The sequence below is a fragment of the Chiloscyllium plagiosum genome, unplaced genomic scaffold (genome assembly GCF_037043375.1).
Source record: "Chiloscyllium plagiosum isolate Xiang-an unplaced genomic scaffold, Cpla_swu_hap1 HiC_scaffold_45, whole genome shotgun sequence".
Taxonomy (NCBI): domain Eukaryota; kingdom Metazoa; phylum Chordata; class Chondrichthyes; order Orectolobiformes; family Hemiscylliidae; genus Chiloscyllium; species Chiloscyllium plagiosum.
In genome coordinates, this window is record NW_028270183.1 from 31091605 (window position 1) to 31111282 (window position 19678).

The 19678-nt window shown below is 46.8% G+C and overlaps 1 long non-coding RNA gene across 1 annotated transcript; it reads left to right on the forward strand.

The window, feature by feature from the left end:
- Positions 1–833: 833 nt before the first annotated feature.
- On the forward strand, positions 834–13660 carry LOC148136443 (uncharacterized). Its single transcript, XR_015754458.1, has 2 exons — positions 834–1005; positions 13364–13660. It is a non-coding gene; the product is annotated as an uncharacterized LOC148136443 (long non-coding RNA).
- The last annotated feature ends 6018 nt before the right edge of the window (positions 13661–19678 follow it).

Below are 19678 nucleotides of genomic sequence, written 5' to 3' on the forward strand. Positions count from 1 at the left end.
CTCACATGGGCCACCTTTATTACAAATGTGGTTCATTAACTGAAGTGTTTGAACTCACATCAATGGTTGTTATCCCCAGCCACTGATTGACATGTCCATGGTCCGATGCTCAGTGATTAGCACTTCTGCTAGACAGCAGCAGGGACCCGGGTTTGATTCATCCTCAGGTGACAGTCTGTGTGGAGTTTTCACATTCTCCTTGTGTCTGCTTGAGTTTCCTCCCACAGTCCAACGATGTGCAGGTTGGATGGATTGGCCATGATAAATTACCCATAGTGTTTTGGGATATGCAGACGAGGTGGATTGGCCATGATAAATTACCCATAGTGTTCAGGGAGATGCAGGTTAGGTGGATTGGCCATGCTATATAACCCAAAGTGCTCAGGGATGTGTAGGTTAGCTGGATTGACCATGGTAAATTATCCATCGTGTTCAGGGATGTGCAGGTTAGGTGGATTAATCAATGTAAATTACCCATAGTGCGCAGGGATGTGCAGGTTGGTGGACTAGCCATGGGAAATATAGGATAGGGGGATGGGTCAGGGTGCGATTCTCTTCAGAATGTTCATGCAGACTGGTTGGCCTGAATGGTCTGTTTCCACTCTGATGGGATTCTATGATCATGCATACTCATGAACTATACGTTCTATTTGTATCCTTGGCAGACCAGCTCAGTAGACAGAGCATACTAAAACTTGGAGAGAGGCCAAACTACAGAACGCTGTGACTTAAAGCTGAAGGAGTGTCAATTGAGTCAATCTGTTCACCGGATTCACTGTCACACAGAAGGGAAAGGGATTAAGAGGAGATTCTGGCCCTTTGCACTATTATAAGGAAAGCAAAAGCTTGGCATCCTGCTTCAGGAACTTCTCCCGACTCATTATCTCAGTTTGATCCTGTGAAATTCTTTGCAGAAGATGAAGAAGGGAATGCTGTTGGTTATTGGTGTCTTGCTGCTTATTCAGTGCACTCCTGCTCTCGGAGGTTTCCGGGGACATTTCGCAGGTACATTCTTGTGTTGTCTCACCCGGCTGTTTGCAGACAGTTTTTAGATTAGCTCTGTTTAATGCCTGACTGAAGCTGATTCTGATAAAGACTAAAAAATGCGATTCGTACCAACCCCATGTACATTTGTTTATTGGTAGCTCAGCCTGGAGAGGGAATGGATTTGAGCTGATTCAAGCTGATCAGTACGAAAAAGCAAATTCCTTTCTAGTGGAAAGTTGGAGTACTGTGTTGCACTCAGTGCACTGACACAGTTTGTACACAGCGCTAATGTATTAGACAGTGGGAGAATTCCTCCCGCAGAATGCTCACTTGTCCTGACCGTGAAGAGTGAATTGGAAATTCATTATATTCTCTTGTCTCGTTTCACAGATTTAGGAAGGGTGAATTCGGAATAATACTGGAAATATTTAAAGAACTAGTCAACATATGTGGGTCAGATTTTCAAAACACGAGTGAAGTCAGGAATGTGAGAAATTTTAAACAGTTTAAATCATCTTTAAGCTTTTAACGAATGGAATGTCAGCAACACTGGCAAGGACAGTATTTTTTGTTTATCTCTACTTGCCCTTGAAACGGCTGTCCTGCTGTGCTGTTTCCTCGTTCAGATCACAGCCAGTTACATTGCTGTCGGTCTGGATTCATATGGAGACCAGACTGGGTGAGGGTAGGAGATTTTCTTCCCTGAAGATAGTTAGTGAAGCAGATGTCGTTTTGAAACAATTGTTGATATTGTTATGATCGCTATGACTGAAACTGGGATTTGATTTCAGATTTTATGAAATGAATTTAAATTCCACGCGCTGCCTTGGTGGGGTTTTAGCCTCTGTCCCCAGGACATTAACCCCTTCACGTCGAGCCCAGTAACGGTATCACTACACCATCATCCCCGAATTTATTTGTTTGATGAATACAGCAGCCACCACAGAGATCACCTACTAAGAAGGTTGTCATCGTCATGGAAACAGGTGGCTGCCAACTTGGTTTGCTGAGGATTGGAGTGACCAAGCTGTGGGGTTGCTGACACAATCCACCGTGGGAGAGCTGCATTGTTGATGATTTGGGTTTTGGATGAGACATTGAATGTGATCTACTAATTCCCAGGGCCATAAATTTCCAGTGCTGCTGTTTGAAGGGTTGGGAATTTGACTGATGTCTTGGAGAACATCATTCTGTCTGGAGGCCCGAACATGGACACCACAGTCTCTCAGGAGGCCCAAATATTTCGGTTGGCATGGACCAGTTTGGGCTGAAGGGCCTGTCTCTCTGTTTTAGGACTCTACGTTTCTAATTGAAGTGTGGTGCTGGAAATGCACAGCCGGTTAGGCAGCATCTGAGCAGCAGGAGAATCGACATTTTGGGCATAAGGAATGTGGTGGGGTGTGGTTTTCTGACTGTGTTCAGAACCAGTCTGTGACTGTCAAACCCTCTGGTGAAGCGGAGAAGGATTCGCGCTCATTGTCAAAACTTTGTCTCTGGTCTAAAGCTGTGGTTTGTAAACTTCTCTGTTGGTTGTTATATTTCTTGCATTCGGAACATCGGAACAATTTGGAACATAGACCATTGATTCCTCAATCCCACTTCACCATTTAACAAGAGCATGATTGACTCATTTTCGATCTTAAATCCACATTATCCACATTAAATCCACATTTAAAATCCTTTAAAAAATTAACGAGAAACTGTCTGTGTGGAGTTTGCACGTTCTCCCCGTGTCTGCGTGGGTTTCCTCCGGGTGCTCCGGTTTCCTCCCACAGTCCAAAGCTGTGCGGGTCAGGTGAATTGGCCATGCTAAATTGCCCGTAGTGTTAGGTTTAAGGGGTAAATGTAGGGGTATGGGTGGGTTGCGCTTCGGCGGGTCGGTGTGGACTTGTTGGGCCGAAGGGCCTGTTTCCACACTGTAAGTAATCTAATCTAATCTAATCTAAACTGTATTAACTTGCTAACTGTACTGGAACTGTATTAACATGTTGGCTGCACTGGAAGTGTACAAACATGCTGACTGTCCTGGAACTGTATTAACATGCTAACTGTACTGGAACTGTATTAACATGTTGACTGCACTGGAAGTGTACAAACATGCTGACTGGACTGGCAACTTTGACTCAAAATGGGTCAACAGTTCTGATCTTTTTAAAGTGTGCTTCACTTCCTGGTAAGCTCCCTCACATCCCTGGGTCTATGTCCACTGCTGCCCTTCCCCAGCAGGGGCTTTAGCACGATAGTCAGATGCACACAAACTTTCCATAGTAATTTACACGGCCCACGATCGATCTCAGTTGGGACACATTCTTGTCTTGGGGCCTTCCTGATAGCTTCCAATTTCTTGGGTCCCTTGTGTATTTCCATGGATTATATGGCACAGGCACTCTATGGAGTCTTTACAAAACTCACATTTCTCCCTTTTTACTTGTTGGCTGTGGTCCCAGAACCTTTTGAAAGTTTCTTCTATGTTCTTCAAATGTTCCTCTTTGGCGGATCCAGTGAACGGAATGTCATCCAGGTAGCAGCAGACACCAGGCAATCCACCCAGAATTTTATCCACTACCCTCTGTGAGTGCAGAAGTCCCCTGGTGTCCCATTCACTCATCAGGATTCAATGTTGGAAGCTGATGAGGATGCTGACTTCTCAGAGGAATGCAGTCAGATCCAAGCCGTCTGGCACCACGAGCAGCTTGACTAGACAAGATGGGGAGGAAGAAGGAAAGAAGAGCAACAGTGATCGGGGATTCTTTAGTCGGGAAAGCAGCCGGGTGTTTCTGCAGCTGAAGACGTTCCTCCAGGATGCTGTGTTGCCTCCCTGGTGCCAGGGTCAGGGATGTCACTGAATGGCTGCGGGGCATCCTGAAAGGGAAGGGTGATGAGTTAAAGTCGTTGGTAGCAACATGTACAATGGTATGGCCAGAGGGAGGAATGAGGCCTTGAATCAAGAATTAAGGGAGCGAGGTGGAGGATTAAAAAGCAGGACCTCAACGGTTGTCATCTCTGGACTATTCCCAGTTCCACGTGCTAGAAAGTTTGGAAACTGGAAAATAAAGTAGATAGATGTGTGGATCAAGAGTTTGTGCAAGAGGGAGGGTTTTAGATTCCTGGATTACTGGGATTGTTTCTGGGGAGGTGGGACATGGACAAATAGTACAGTCTGCACCTGAACCACATTGGGACCAACATCCTGGCAGGGAGGCTTGCTGGTGCTGTTGGGAGGAGTTTAAACTAGTCTGACAGAGGGAGGGGACCACAGAATATTGATTCAACAGAGACACATCATGCTACAGGAACAGAAGCAAGTCACAGTGAGTTCAACGATATTGAGTGTCAAAAGACAAAGGCAAGGTGACACGGTCTTTCATATTTGGAATGTAACAGGTAAGACTTATGGGTTAATGGCATGGATTGACACATGCAAGCATGATACTGTTACCATCACAGAAACAAGATTGAGAGAAGGGATGGACTGGCAACTAAACGTTCCAGGGTTACAGGATCTTTCGGTGAAACAGAAGAGGCTGTCAATAGTATCACACTATTAATTAAGGAATCAATTCCTGCATTAGGGAGAGATGATATCTCGGCAGGTTCCTCAAACAAGGCTTTGTGGGTAGACTGTAGGAATGTTAAGGAGAGAGCTACTTTACTGAAAGTGTATTATAGGCCCCCAAAGAATCTGTGGGAAATAGAACAGCAAATATGTAGACAGTTCACAGAAGGGAGTTAGGGTAATAATCGGCTAATAATACAAGATGATTTCAACCTCCCCAGTACAAGTTGGGCTAGCTATAGGGTAAAGGATTTAAAGAGGGTGAACTTATTGAAATGTATCCAGGTGGGTTTCTGTATCAATGTGTCGAAGGGCCAATGCTGGAACTGGTTCTGGGGAAAGAAGCTGGATAAGTGATCGATGTGGCAGTGGGGGGACATTTTAGTGATCGTGACCACGATAGAATCTGCGTAAAAAATGTTCTAGACAAGGAGGAAATGGCCTGTAGAGGTCGGCTTTTGACTGGGGAAGCCTAATTGTATTAGAATAAAGCAGTATCTAGCCACAGTACATTGGGAACAGCTCCGTTTGCGTACGTCTACAGGAGAGCAATGGGGGATGGGGGCTTTCAGAAAGGAGCTGGGAAGAGTACAAGAGCAACACGGCACCTTTCAAGGGAAATGGAGGAGCAATAGGTTCAGGGAATACTGAATGTCCCAGACAATTCAACTCTGGATAAAGAAGAGGAGTAGAGTTTTTAGCAAGTCCAAAGAAAACAATTCAGTTATGGCCTGAGAGGATTATTGGAAATGCAGAAGGGAGGTTAAGAAAACAATTAGAAGAGCAAAACGTGGAAATTAGAAAGGATTTGGGAACAGGATTATGGAGAATCCTAAAGATATTTTAGAAATAAACTTAAGGGTAGAGGTTAATGAGGGAAAGTGTAGAGCCCATTAGGGACCAAGGGGACAAGCTCTGTAGACGTAAGATATTGGAGAGGTGTTGAATGACTCTTCAATCTTCACTCGGGAAAAGCAGAACATAGGCATGGAATTCAGGAAAAGGGACTGTTAGAGACTTGTACAGTTTGACATGGGAAATGGGAAGGTGTCGGAGGGTCTGTTGGGCTTAAAGACAGACATCTCCCGTGGCCCGGATCAATTGCATCCCGGGTTGCTGTGGGAGGTAAGGCAGGAAATTGTGGGAGATTTGACACAAATTCTTAATTCCTCTCTCGCCATATTGGAAGTGCCAGAGGACTGGAGGATGACTAATGTGACTTCACTTTTTAAGCAGGTTGATAGAGATGAACCAGAAAATTACAGAGCGATGAGTCTCATGTCAGTGGTCAGGAAACTGTTGGAGAAAATTCTGAAGGAGCGAATTAATACCCACTTGTCCAGGCATGGGTTAATTAAAGATAGTCAACAGGTGTTTGTCAGAAGAAAGTCATATCTGAGAAATTGGTGAGAATTGTTTTACAAAGTGATCAAGTGTATGGATGTGGGAAGTTCAGTTGATGGAGTTGATTTGATTTTAGAAAAGCTTTTTACAAGGTTCCACATGGGAAACTGATTGAGAGGGTTAAAGCACATGGAACAGTGGGACATTTGGTGAGATGGATCAGAAACCCGTGTCGTAATAAGATTGAAAGGGTCATGGTAGAAGGATGCTGATTGGAAACTGGTGTCCAGTGGTATCCCACAAGGATGAGTACTGGGAACTCATTGTTTGTCATGTACATCGATGATACAGATGGAAATGCGGGGGTCATGTTAAACAAATTTGCAGATGACACCAAAATTGATGGAGTTTTTAATAGTGAAGGAGATGTTTGAAGATTACAGGAAGGTAGAGGTGGGTTGGTCAGATGGGTAGACCAATGGCAGATGGTATTTAATCCAGACAAGTGCGAGGTAATGCACTTTGGAAGAAGAAACAAGATGAGGGAGTATTTAATGAATGGCAGGAGACTGGGTGGCTCAGAGGAACAAAGGACTCTTGTAATTATTCACAGATCCATGAGGCTAGCAGAGCATGTGAATAGGATCATTAAGAAGGAAGATGGGATACTTGCTTTCATTTGTTGTGGCATGGAGTATAAGAGCAAGGAGGTAAAGTTAGGGTCATACAGAGCTTTGGTTAGGCCACAGCTGCAGTATTCTGCTCACCTCACTCCAGGAAGGATGTGATCGCACTTGAGTGAGTACAGAGGATACAGTCCAGGGTGTTGCCTGGGATGGACAAATTGAGTGATACGGAGAGACTAGATATGTTTGGACTGTGTTCTTTAGATCCGAGAAAGTTGAGAGAGAACATGATTACAGTTTTTAAGCTCGAGGAACATGGACAGGGTGAATAGAGAGCAGCTGATCCCATTGGTTGAGGGGTCAGTCACATGTGGACATAGTCTTAGGGCAAGGGGTTGGATTCAGAGGGGATTTAGGCAAAAAATGTTTCCTCCGTGGGTACTAGGAATCTGGAATGGACTGTCTGGGAAGATAGTGGAGGCTGGAAACCTTACAAACTTTAAAAAAAAAAAATTGGATAAGCACTTCAAACATCAGAGTATTCAAGGGTATGGGACAAGTGCAGGAAATTGAAATGAGAGGACTTTCAGTGGGAGTTATGTTGGTCCAGACTTGGTGGGCTGCAGGGCCTGTTCTGTGCTGTATGATACAGTGAATGTGTGTGTTACTGCCATCAGTGGCAGGTCGGACTCCTCATGACCCCCATCTGTGACAGGCCCATCTCTAAGAATCACTTTCCACTCAACCAGTCCACTGGAAAGGTCTTCTCTGAGTGGAATGGGGTATTGATCTACTCTCAGCAATGGGTTGACTGCTTCAGCTAAAGGTTAATTTCTACTCCTTTCATTTCCCCCAGGGTTCCCTTGAAGGCATATTTGCAACTGTACAAAATCTCTTGCAAACCTGTTTATGAGTCCACCAGCCTATCAACCTGACCCTGATTTTACTTTAACATCTGTAATCCGAAAGGTCCAAATAATGTAGAATTGCCACCTTTTACTTCGTACAGAGGCAGTTCGCACACCGGGCTCTTAGTTATAATTTTGCCAGTTCATAGCCCTTCAGCAGCACGACATGTTCTGTATATATCCACAGTGTAATCTTGGTTAACTATTGATTCTGGGATTAGAGGCATGACTGCCCCTGTATCCACTTCCAGGTTTATGTCTTACTCTATATTTTGGAAAGAACCCAAAAACTCTCAGCTTCACTCTGTACCATCAGGATGTCTAACCAAAGCTCTGCTGACTCTGGGCCTTCTGGTTCTCCCACACACCCAGCGAATTCCTGGTCTACCCACTGGCAGGCCTCATCTACCTTATGCCTTTTCCTAGAAACTGTCTCCTTTAGACTCCACTTCTCTTGATGACGTGGTCCCTAGGAATTTTGGGTAATGTGACCCATTCGCTTCTGCCTGCAGCTCTGAGCTTCTCGAATCCATCATGTTGACTCCATGTGCCCAATCTTGCCATCTTGATGCCATTCCGAAACCTGCTGATCTTCCCCCACTCTATACTGCTGGGCCTAGCCAATCGTGTTGTTTCATTGGCGGCGAACAGTATTGAGGTGGCAACTTCAAAAGCTGTTGAAATCCAGGTCTCTCCTCATTAGCAGATTCTCTTGGATGGCTTTCTGTCAGAGGCCACAAACAAAATGGTCACTCAGGGCATCAGAAAGGAATCTGCAGATTCACAGTGTTCCACTAACCTCTGTAATGCCACCCAAACTGGGTGATGGACTCTCCTTCCTGCTGGAAATGTTTATAGGAACAGAAGGCAGACAATGGCATAACGGTCATATCGCTGGACCGTTAAACCAGAGATGGAAATGTGTTGCTGGAAAAGCGCAGCAGGTCAGGCAGCATCCAAGGAACAGGAGAATCGACATTTCGGGCATAAGCCCTTCTTCAGGAATGAGGAAAGTTTGTCCAGCAGGCTAAGATAAAAGGTAGGGAGGAGGGACCTGGGGGAGGGGCGTCGGAAATGTGAGAGGTGGAAAGAGGTCAAGGTGAGGGTGATAGGTCAGACTGGGGTGGGGGCGGAGAGGTCGGGAAGAAGATTGCAGGTTAGGAAGGCGGTGCTGAATTCGATGGATTTGACTGAGACAAGGTGGGGGGAGGGGAAATGAGGAAACTGGTGAAATCCGAGTTCATCCTTTGTGGTTGGACGGTTCCTAGGCGGAAGATGAGGCGCTCTTCCTCCAACCGTCGTGTTGTTGTGGTCTGGCGATGCAGGAGTCCAAGGACCTGCATATCCTTGGTGGAGTGGGAGGGGGAGTTGAAGTGTTGAGCCACAGGGTGGTTGGGTTGGTTGGTCCGGGTGTCCCAGAGGTGTTCTCTGAAACGCTCCACAAGTAGCCGGCCTGTCTCCCCAATATAGGGGAGGCCACATCGGGTGCAGAGGGTGCAATAGATGATGTGTGTGGAGGTGCAGGTGAATCTGTGGCGGATATGGAAGTTTCCTTTGGGGCCTTGGAGGGAGGTGAGGGGGGAGGTGTGGGCGCAAGTCTTGCACCTCCTGCGGTTGCAGGGGAAGGTGCCGGGAGTGGAGGTTGGGTTGGTGGGGGGTGTGGATCTGACGAGGGAGTCACGGAGGGAGTGGTCTTTACGGAATGCTGATAGGGGAGGGGAGGGAAATATATCCTTGGTGGTGGGGTCCATTTGGAGGTGGCGGAAATGACGGCGGATGATGCGTTGTACACGGAGATTTGTGGGGTGGTAGGTGAGGACAAGACCACTCCCTCCGTGACTCCCTCGTCAGATCCACACCCCCCACCAACCCAACCTCCACTCCCGGCACCTTCCCCTGCAACCGCAGGAGGTGCAAGACTTACGCCCACACCTCCCGCCTCACCTCCCTCCAAGGACCAAAAGGAAACTTCCATATCCGCCACAGATTCACCTGCACCTCCACACATATCATCTATTGCATCCTCTGCACCCGATGTGGCCTCCTCTATATTGGGGAGACAGGCCGGCTACTTGCGGAGTGTTTCAGAGAACACCTCTGGGATACCCGGACCAACCAAACCAACCACCCTGTGGCTCAACACTTCAACTCCCCCTCCCACTCCACCAAGAATATGCAGGTCTTTGGACTCCTCCATCGCCAGACCACAACAACACGATGGTTGGAGGAAGAGCGCCTCATCTTCCGCCTAGGAACCCTCCAACCACAAGGGATGAACTCGGATTTCACCAGTTTCCTCATTTCCCCTCCCCCCACCTTGTCTCAGTCAAATCCATCGAATTCAGCACCGCCTTCCGAACCTGCAATCTTCTTCCTGACCTCTCCGCCCCCACCCCAGTCTGACCTATCACCCTCACCTTGACCTCTTTCCACCTATCACATTTCCGATGCCCCTCCCCCAGGTCCCTCCTCCCTACCTTTTATCTTAGCCTGCTGGACAAACTTTCCTCATTCCTGAAGAAGGGCTTATGCCCGAAATGTCGATTCTCCTGTTCCCTGGATGCTACCTGACCTGCTGCGCTTTTCCAGCAACACATTTTCAGCTCTGATCTCCAGCATCTGCAGTCCTCACTTTCTCTTCCGTTAAACCAGAGAGTCAGGGAATGTTCTGGGGGAAGGGGTTTGAGTCCCGCTATGGCAGATGATTCCAGTAAATAAAAGTCTGCAATTAAGAGTCGAATGATGACCATGAATCTATCCTCGATTTTTGAAAAAAAAATCTGTTTCACCAAAGTCCTTCAGGGAAAGAAACTGCCATCTTTAACTGGCCTGGCTGACATGTGACTCCAGTCCCACAGCCAAGTCAGTGTCGCCCTCATCCCATGAATGAATAACGAGAATGTACCGCAATGGTGTGCAACCTCAGTGCAAAATAACTCCCCAACCTTTTGCACAGACTTTGGAATGTCATTTCCCCGGGTTTCTCTACTTGCATTAGACTTCTTTGAATTGTGATGCCTTTCTGTCAATGGAGCTCCAGAAATCTGGTACCACTGAGTCTTCAGCCACTTCATGAGCCTTTAAGTGCATTTCAAAACATTTGGTGGACAGATCCAACTTCCTATCTCTTCATCAAACAGTTCCATCACTCCTAACTGATACGCCATTTTGTTTTCCTGCTACTGGAGTCTCGACGCTGTTTGCAGGCAGAGTCACCTCGGTGAATGTACTCTATCCCGGCTGCTCTCTCACTAATTGTGTTAGTGTATCATTCTTCAGTGGGTGTCACCCATCGTGTTATTCTCCTCATGATCCTCACTCTCAGCCCACTCCTCGGTGAGTAACTGTTCTTCCCTGTGAGGATGTTTTGCTGAACAAAGAGTACTTGGAGTGCAGGTTCATAGCTCCTTGAAAGTGGAGTCGCAGGTAGATAGGATAGTGAAGAAGGCGTTTGGTCTGCTTTCCTTTATCAGTCAGAGTATTGAGTAAAGGAGTTCGCAGCTGTACAAGACATTGGTTAGGCCACTTTTGGAATATTGCGTGCAATTCTGGTCTCCTTCCTATTGGAAAGATGTTGTGAAACTTGAAATGGTTCAGAAAAGATTTATAAGGATGTTGCTAGGGTTGGAGGATTTGAGCTATAGGGAGAGGCTGAACAGGCTGGGGCTGTTTTCCCTGGAGCATCGGAGGCTGAGGGGTGACCTTATAGAGGTTTAGAAAATTATGAGGGGCATGGCTATGATAAATAGACAAAGTATTTTCCCTGGGTTGGAAGAGTCCTGAACTAGAGTGCATAGGGTGAGAGGGGAAAGATGTAAAAGCGACCTAAGTTGCAACATTTTCACGCAGTGGGTGGTACGTATATGGAATATGCTGCCAGAGGAAGTGGTGGAGGCTGGTACAATTGCAACAGTTAAAAGGCATTTGGATGGTATATGAATAGGAAGAGTTTGGAGGGATATGGGCCAGGTGCTGACAGATAGGACTAACTTGGGTTGGGATATCTGGTCGGCATGGACGGGTTGGACCGATGGGTCTGTTTCCATGCTGTACATCTCTATGACTCTATGATTGGGGCCAGAGTCCCTTTAAGACCAGTTCCCTCGATGTTACCTCCGAAATCCAACACTGTTTACTGAATCTTGACGGTGTCATTCCTCACAATAAAGAAAACAGCATCACACAGAATTAGTGGCCCAAACCTCGTCTCGTTGCCAGTTATTGTGTTTGTGGTTCACAGATATAGAACGCGAGGTGGATGGAGGGTAAACTGTCCTCTGAGCACCATAATCAGGTTATAGACTGACCCTCTCAATCCACCTTCTGAGTCACCTGACCTTAAAGAGGCAACACCCACCCAACTCCATAAAGTGACCACCACCCAGTCCTTGTGGAGATGAAATGAAGTCTTCCCACCAAGCAGACTCTCCATCATGCCATATGGCATGATAACCATGTTACAATGGGTGCCAACTCAAAACTGGGCATCCATGGAGCACTGTGGGCCATCACTATAAGCAGAATGATATTCCAATGCAATCTGAGACCTTACAGCCTGGCATATCCCCCACGCTACCATTCCTACCAAGTGGGCAGATCAACCCTGGAGATTAGGAACAAAGTACTGCAGATTCTGGCACCTGTACTGAAAACAACAAATGCTGGAGATCACAGCGGGTCAGACAGTATCCATGGTGAGAGAGTAATCTGACGTTTCCACTCCGAATGGCTCTCCATCAGAGCTGACCAGAAATATGGTGGTGGCCAGTGCAGCATTTATGAGATAGTTTAGGGGTGGAGCGGATTGCAGAGTGCTGGGTGAGAAAGGATGTTAATAGTTCAAACTAAGATCACTTAATATGAACTAACAACATCCCTTCTCCACCAGCACCCTAGCCCCCTCCCCCCACTAAAGCATTATGCTTCCCCTCCCCACCCTTTTGGACAGCTCTGATGGAGAGCCATCGACACTGGGAACGTTAGCTTGCTCTCTCTCTCTATGGATGCTGTCTGACCCGCTGTGATCTCCAGCATTTGTAGTTTTCAACCCTGGAGTGTGCAGTCAGGCATTCCAGGGCAGCACCAGGTAAACTTGAAAAAGAGGGAGTGGCCTGGTGAAAGTAAAAACAGGAGGACTTGTGTGATAAGCAGCGAGTGACACACAGAGCCAAGTAACTCCACTAACAACAGATCAGGTCGAAGCTCTGAAACTTTGTACACAGTTCTGGTCACCACATTACAGCGGTGTTCCAGTGAGACTGTGAAGAATACTTACAAGAATATTACCATGGCTTGAAAATTCCAGATGTGAGGATTGGATCGGATAGGCTCGCATTACTTTCCTCTGAACACAAGCCGTTGAGAGCTGACAGAATCGAGGTGTCTATCACAATGAGGGGCTTGGAGTTGATGAGGAGACCTGTTCTCCCTTACAGAGGTCAGTTACCTGGGGGACACAGGTTTGAGATGATCAGTTGAATTGTTAGAGGGGACCTGAGGAAAGTCATTTACCCCAGAGGCTGGTGGGTGTCTGCAATCCCCTGCCTCGTGCTGGTGGTTGATGTGGAAACCCTCAACCCAGCCAAAAAGATCATTTCATCTCCACACCCGAAGCAGCAGACGCTGCTTGGAGCAGGTGTTGGGAAATGAGCTCATGTATTCAGCCAGCACGCACATGTTGGGTTGAATAGGTCTCTTTCTGTGCTTGAACCACACTGTGTTTCCAGGGAAATTCGAGTGTTCCCTTCTTTCAGTTCCATGGAAAGCCTTTGGCTGCGGTTCAGGATGGGGTGTGAGACTGTGAACGTTGCAGAACTTCCCGTGTGGGGAGAGGTTGTCAAAGTGACACTGACTGACCCTGTTTTCTCATTGTTTGTCCCACCCCCTCCCTGTCCCATCACTACAGGATGTCCAATAACCTGTCCCTAACTTGTTTTTTTCAGTCTACCTGGGACGGTGCAACAAGCCGGGTACAAAATGTCGTGCTGGCCCTTGTGAACCAGAAGAGAAACTTTTCCCACTGCAATGCCCTGGCCTTTTGGATTGTTGTAAAATGATGGAGTGGAAAGTCCTGTAGAGATGGATTCCCATTGCAGACTGCAACCTCCTATCTCTCTCCAAGGAAACCTTCATACAGTGGATGTCATTCGGCTGTTTGGGGGAGGAGTATCCTGGAATTGTACAACCACATTCTCAATCATGGCCTGACCTCGTCAATAAAACACATTGTATTGATCAGAGCTTCACGTCAATGAGCAATTCCTATTTAAGGTTATTGGGCTGTCTGGGGAGAACAAGACTTGGGAGAATGCTGGGGGGAAATGGAAAAGGAATCCGCTTCAGGAAATGCAGACTGACCCATTTCGTAAAGATTAGATTAGATTACATTTCATTTCAGTGTGGAAACAGGCCCTTCCGCCCAACAAGTCCACACCGACCCGCTGAAGCGCATCCCACCCATACCCCTACATTTACCCATTACCTAACACTATGGACAATTTAACATGGTCAATTCACCTGACCTGCACATCTTTGGAGTGTGGGAGGAAACCGGAGCACCCGGAGGAAACCCACGCAGACACGGGGAGAATGTGCAAACTCCACACAGTCAGTCGCCTGAGGCGGGAATTGAACCCGGGTCTCAGGCGCTGTGAGGCAGCATTGCTAACCACGGTGCCACCGTGCCGCCCACTTATTAAAGGACTTTAATAAGACAGGAGTACTGAATCTGACACTAACACTGCACCATACCATCCCTCCTTGGGCTCATGTTATTGACAGGATTTGAAATTTAAGGCACAATGAGTTATTTAGTAACGTGGTTAATCTTGAATATATCAGGTCATGGAATTGTTTCATCTGCCTGCATGGCTAATCTTGCTCTCTCTCTCTCTCATGCATCGACATATCTTTATTCAAAACAAAATCCTGCAAATGCTAGAAATCTGAAACAAACGCAGAGAATGCTGGAGAAACTCAGCAACACGTGTGCAGAGAGAAACAGTGTTAACATTTTGAGTCTGGATGACACTTCTTCAAATCTCCCCCAGAAATGTTTCGGAACTGAGTTCTGAAGGAGAGACAGACTGTACTTGAAATGTTCGCTTTGTTTCTCTCTCTGCAGATGCTGGAAGAAAGTGAGGAGTGCAGATGCTGGAGATCAGAGTCAAAAAGTCTGACGCTGGAAAAGCACAGCCGTTGAGGCAGCATCTGAGGAGCAGGAGAGTTGACGTTTCGAGCATAAGCTCTTCATCACATTCCTGAAGGAATGTTGTTGAGGTGTCCAGGGTGTTATCTGTTGACTGCATACATTCCCGACAGGAAGGGGCAAGGCCAATGACAGGAGCTGCCCTGGAATGAAGATCCCATTGGTGGAAGTTCCATCGAGTGAGAGGTATCAGCCAATCAGCATCGAGCCAGGGAGACAGTGTTTACTCAGGGCAGTCATGGAGGATGAAGGACAAAGAGAAGGGACCTACTAGTGGTGTCTAAGGTCAAGCGAGGCAAGGACAGGGTGATTGCACTCCGTCTTTTTCCCAGGGTTGGGGAATCGAGGACGAGAGGACATCAGTTTAAGGGGAAAGAATAAAAAGGAACGTTAGGGGTAACTTTCTTACACAGAGGGTGATACGCATATGGAATTGGTTGAGGCAGGTACATTAACAACATTTAAAAGGCATTTGGACAAATACATGGATGGGGAAGGGTTAGAAGGATATGGGCCAAGTGCTGGGAAATGGGGTGAGTGTGAATGGACATTTTGGTCAGCATGGACCAATTAGGGCTGTCAGACTCTGATTCTTTGGGTGTTGGTAACAGACATGGACATGGGCTCCTCAGAGAAAGCTTCCTGGCTCACTGATTAACCCTCTGTCACCACTTCTACTTCTCTGTCACCACAGCCTCTGGCCTGTAGGTAAAGACAGAGGCAGAATATTAATTTAACACTTTCACCAGGCCTCATGCTTTCAGGTGTAAACCTCCTTTTCTGTCTTGAACTGCCCATCCTTCTCCATTCCCTTTGTTAATATTGATGTGCAAGTGGAAGCCTGGGATTTCCTTTTATATCAATTGCCAGTCTTTTCCTCACAGTCCCAAGTAGTTTCTCTCATTTGTTTGCGGCCTCCTCTCTGAAATATCTCAGCAATATTTACTATTTGACACGTGCTATAATAACCCTTTCTCTCCTTTACCTACATTTCTGTGGCCTCCATCAGTCAGGGAAAATGTTTGTTCTCCCTTGACCTTTTGAGGAAATGGACCTTGACTGTTCCCTCTTTTAAAATAGCGAATTGCTCAGCTCCTGGATTTCCCAGCAGTGTTTGGTTCCTCTCTGTCGAGCTAAACCCATTCTTGTTCCAGAGTAAGCCTCTCTTTACCAATTGTTCACAGAATCAGAGAAACGTTACAGACTGAAGGAGGCCAATCAGTCCACTGTGCCTGTACCAGCTTGTTAAAGGACCATCATCATCTGCATCCTGCATTTTCCTCATACCTTTCAGCGTTATTTTACACAAATAATCATCCAATGTCCCTCTCAAAAGCCTCATTTGAACTGTCTCCACACATTTCCAGGCAATGCATTCCATACCCTCAGCTACTTGCCCCATGAGAACGGTTTCCCTCACTTCACCTTCATTTCTTTCACAGATCACTTTCAGTCTGTATCCTCTTTGGTTGTTCCTTTTATGAATGGGAACAGAGTCTCCCTACCTGCTCTATCCAGTTCAGGAAGTTAAAAGCCTCTATCAAATCTCCTCGCAGCCATCTTCCTTCCAAGGGAACAGTACAAACTTCTTCAATAGGATCCTTGTAACTGAAGATCCTCATACCTCGCACTTGTAAACCCCTTCTGTATTCTCTCCAAAGTGGAAATAAACTGTTTGTAATCATAGAATCCCTACAGTGTGGAAACAGGCCATTAGGCCCAACAAGTCCACACTGACCCTCCAAAGAGTAACCCACCCAGACCCATTCCCCAACCCCATTACTCTAAATCTCCCTCCCCGACAAATGCACCTAACCCTACATATCCCTGGACACCCACCATGTGGGTGGCACGGTGGCACAGTGGTTAGCACTGCTGCCTCACAGCGCCAGAGACCCGGGTTCAATTCCTGCCTCAGGCGACTGACTGTGTGGAGTTTGCACCTTCTCCCCGTTGCTGCGTGGGTTTCCTCCGGGTGCTCCGGTTTCCTCCCACAGTCCAAAGATGTGCAGGTTAGGTGAATTGGCCATGCTAAATTGCCTGTAGTGTTTGGTAAGGGGTAAATGTAGGGGTATGGGTGGGTTGCGCTTCGGCGGGTCGGTGTGGACTTGTTGGGCAGAAGGGCCTGTTTCCACACTGTAATGTAATCTCAATCTAATCTATGGAGAATTTAGCAAGGCCAATTCTTCAAACTTGCACATCTTTGGACTGTGGGAGGAAACTGGAGCACCCAGAAGAATCCTACGCAGTCACAGGGAGAATTTATAAACTCTACACAGACAGTAGCCTGAGACTGGAATCAAGCCTGGGTCCTAGCTAATGTGAGGCACCAGTGTTATGTACTGAGCCGCTGAACCAGAACTGCATGCAATCCTTCAGCCAAAGTGAAATAAGCATTTTCTCCAAGTTGAACATCACCTCTTTGATCTATATGTTTAATGACTTGTTAAGAAACCCCAGGAAACTGTATGCCTTCCTTACTGATGTCTCTACCTGCACGTATACAACTAGGTCCTGGAATCTCGTTAGAGTGGTACACCCTAATTCATATTGTTTTTTTTAACATTCTTATGATCAAACTGCATCAATTTACACTTCGAAAGGACATCGAACATCGAACAGTACAGGCCCTCCGGCCCTCAATGGTGTGCAGAACGTCTATCCTACTCTCAGATCAAACTAACCTTATTACCCTTCACTGTACTATTTTCCAAGTGCCTATCCAAGAGTCGCTTAAATGTCCCAATTGTATCTGACTCTACTACCACTGCTGGCAGTGCAGTCCATGCACCCACTACTCTCTGTGTATAGAACCTATCTCTGACCAGAACTGAACACAATATTCCAAGTGTGGCTTAAGCAGGACTCTACACAGCTGCAACATAACCTTGTGTCTCTTAAACCCGATGCCCTGGCCAACGAAAGCCAACATCCATAAACCTTCTTCATAACCCGATCAACTTGGATTGTAACTTTGAGGGATCGCAGAAAAGGACCCCAAGATCTCTCTGTTCCTCCACACTGCCAAGAATCCTGCCTTTAACCCTGCATTCTGCATTCAAATTCGACCTTCCAAAATGAATCACTTCACGCTTTTCCAGGTTGAACTTCATCTGCCACTTCTCAGCCTAGTTCTGCATCCTATCATTGCCCTGTTGCAACCTACAACAGCCCCCCACACTGTCCACCACTCCACCATCCTTTGTGTCATTGGCAAACGTTCTAATCCACCCTTCCACTTCCTCATCCAAGCCATCTATAAAAATCACAAAGAGCAGAGGGCCAAGAACAGATCCCTGCGGAACACTACTCGTCACCAAGCTCCAGGCTGAATACTGGCCATCTACTCCCACCCGCTGTCTTCTATGGGCCAGCCAATTCTGTATCCAGACAGACAGGTTTTCCTGTATCCCATGCCTCCTTACTTTCTGAATGAGTCTACAATGGTGAACCTTACCAAACGCTTTGCTAAGATCCATATACACCACATCCACTGCTCTTCTTTCCTCAATGTGTTTTGACACATCTCAAAGAATTCAATAAGGTTTGTGTGGTATGACCTGCCCCTCCCAAAGCCATACTACTTTTAAATAAACTATGGTTTTCCAACTAATCATAAATCCTGTCTCTCAGAATCCTCTACAATAATTTGCCCACAACAGACGTGGAACTGACTGGTCTGGAATTCCCAAGATTATCCCCATTCCTTTTCCTGAACAGGGGAATAATATTTGCCAATCTCCAATCATCTGGCACTACTCCAATGGACAGAAAGAACACAAACATCATTGCCAAAGGTGCAGTAACCTCTTCCCCTGCTTCTTATAGCAACCATCTGGCCCAGGGAATTTATCTATCATCATGTTTTTCAAATTTTTCTGCACATTCTCCTTCTTAACATCAACGTGTTTGAGCATATCAGCCTGTTTCATGTTCACTCTCTCAGCAGAGCAGGTAAGGGCTGTTTGGCAGTGGCTGCTTGAAGGCTCGGTGATGTTTGTTTAACGGTTTAAATTTAAAAGTTTTTTTTTTAAAAAGCGCGGAGCGGACCCGGAAGCTGGTGTAGCGCAAGCTTACCTGGGTAGGTTTTTTCCCCTATAAAAGGGCGCAGGAGAGGAACCTGAGGCACTACAGAGGTAGTGCCTCCCACCCGCCATCCTCCTCTAACCTAATAATAAGTCCCGTTGTGATAAGTAGGTAAGTGCTGCATTTTGCTTGTTCTATTCTTGGACCTAGTTTTTTTTTTAAAAGGTTACTTTTCGAGGGATGGCAGTGAAGGCAGTGCAATGTTCCTCTTGCAACATGTTTGAGGTGAGGGATGCCATGGCCGTCCCTGCTGATTACACTTGCAGGAAGTGCACCCATCTCCAACTCCACCAAGACCATGTTAGGGAACTGGAGCTGGAGTTGGGATCTTAGGATCATTCGGGAGGCAGAGGGGGTCATAGATCGGAGCTTTAGGGAAGTAGTAACTCCAAAGATTGCAGACAGATGGGTGACAGTGAGGGGGACTGGGAGGAAGCAGCCAGTGCAGGGACTCCCTGCGGCTGTTCCCCTCAAGAACAAGTATACCGTTTTGGATACTTGTGGGGGGGATGACTAACCAGGGGTAAGCAATGGGGTAGAGGCCTCTGGTACGGAGCCTGTCCCCGTTGCTCAGAAGGGAAGGGTGGAGAAGAGCAGAGCAATAGTAATTGGGGACTCGATAGTTCGGGGCACAGATAGGAGGTTTTGTGGTGGCGAGAGAGACTCATGTTTGGTATGTTGCCTCCCAGGTGCAAGGGTACGTGACGTCTCTGATCGTGTTTTCCGGGTCCTTTCGGGGAAGGGGGAGCAGCCCGAAGTCGTGGTCCACATTGGCACCAATGACCTAGGTAGGAAGAGAGCTGAGGATGTTAGGCAGGCTTTCAGGGAGCTAGGTTGGAAGCTCAGAGTTTGAACAAACAGAGTTGTTGTCTCTGGTTTGTTACCCGTGCCACGTGATAGAGAGTCGAGGAATAGGGAGAGAGAACAGTTAAATGCGTGGCTACAGGGATGGTGCAGGAGGGAG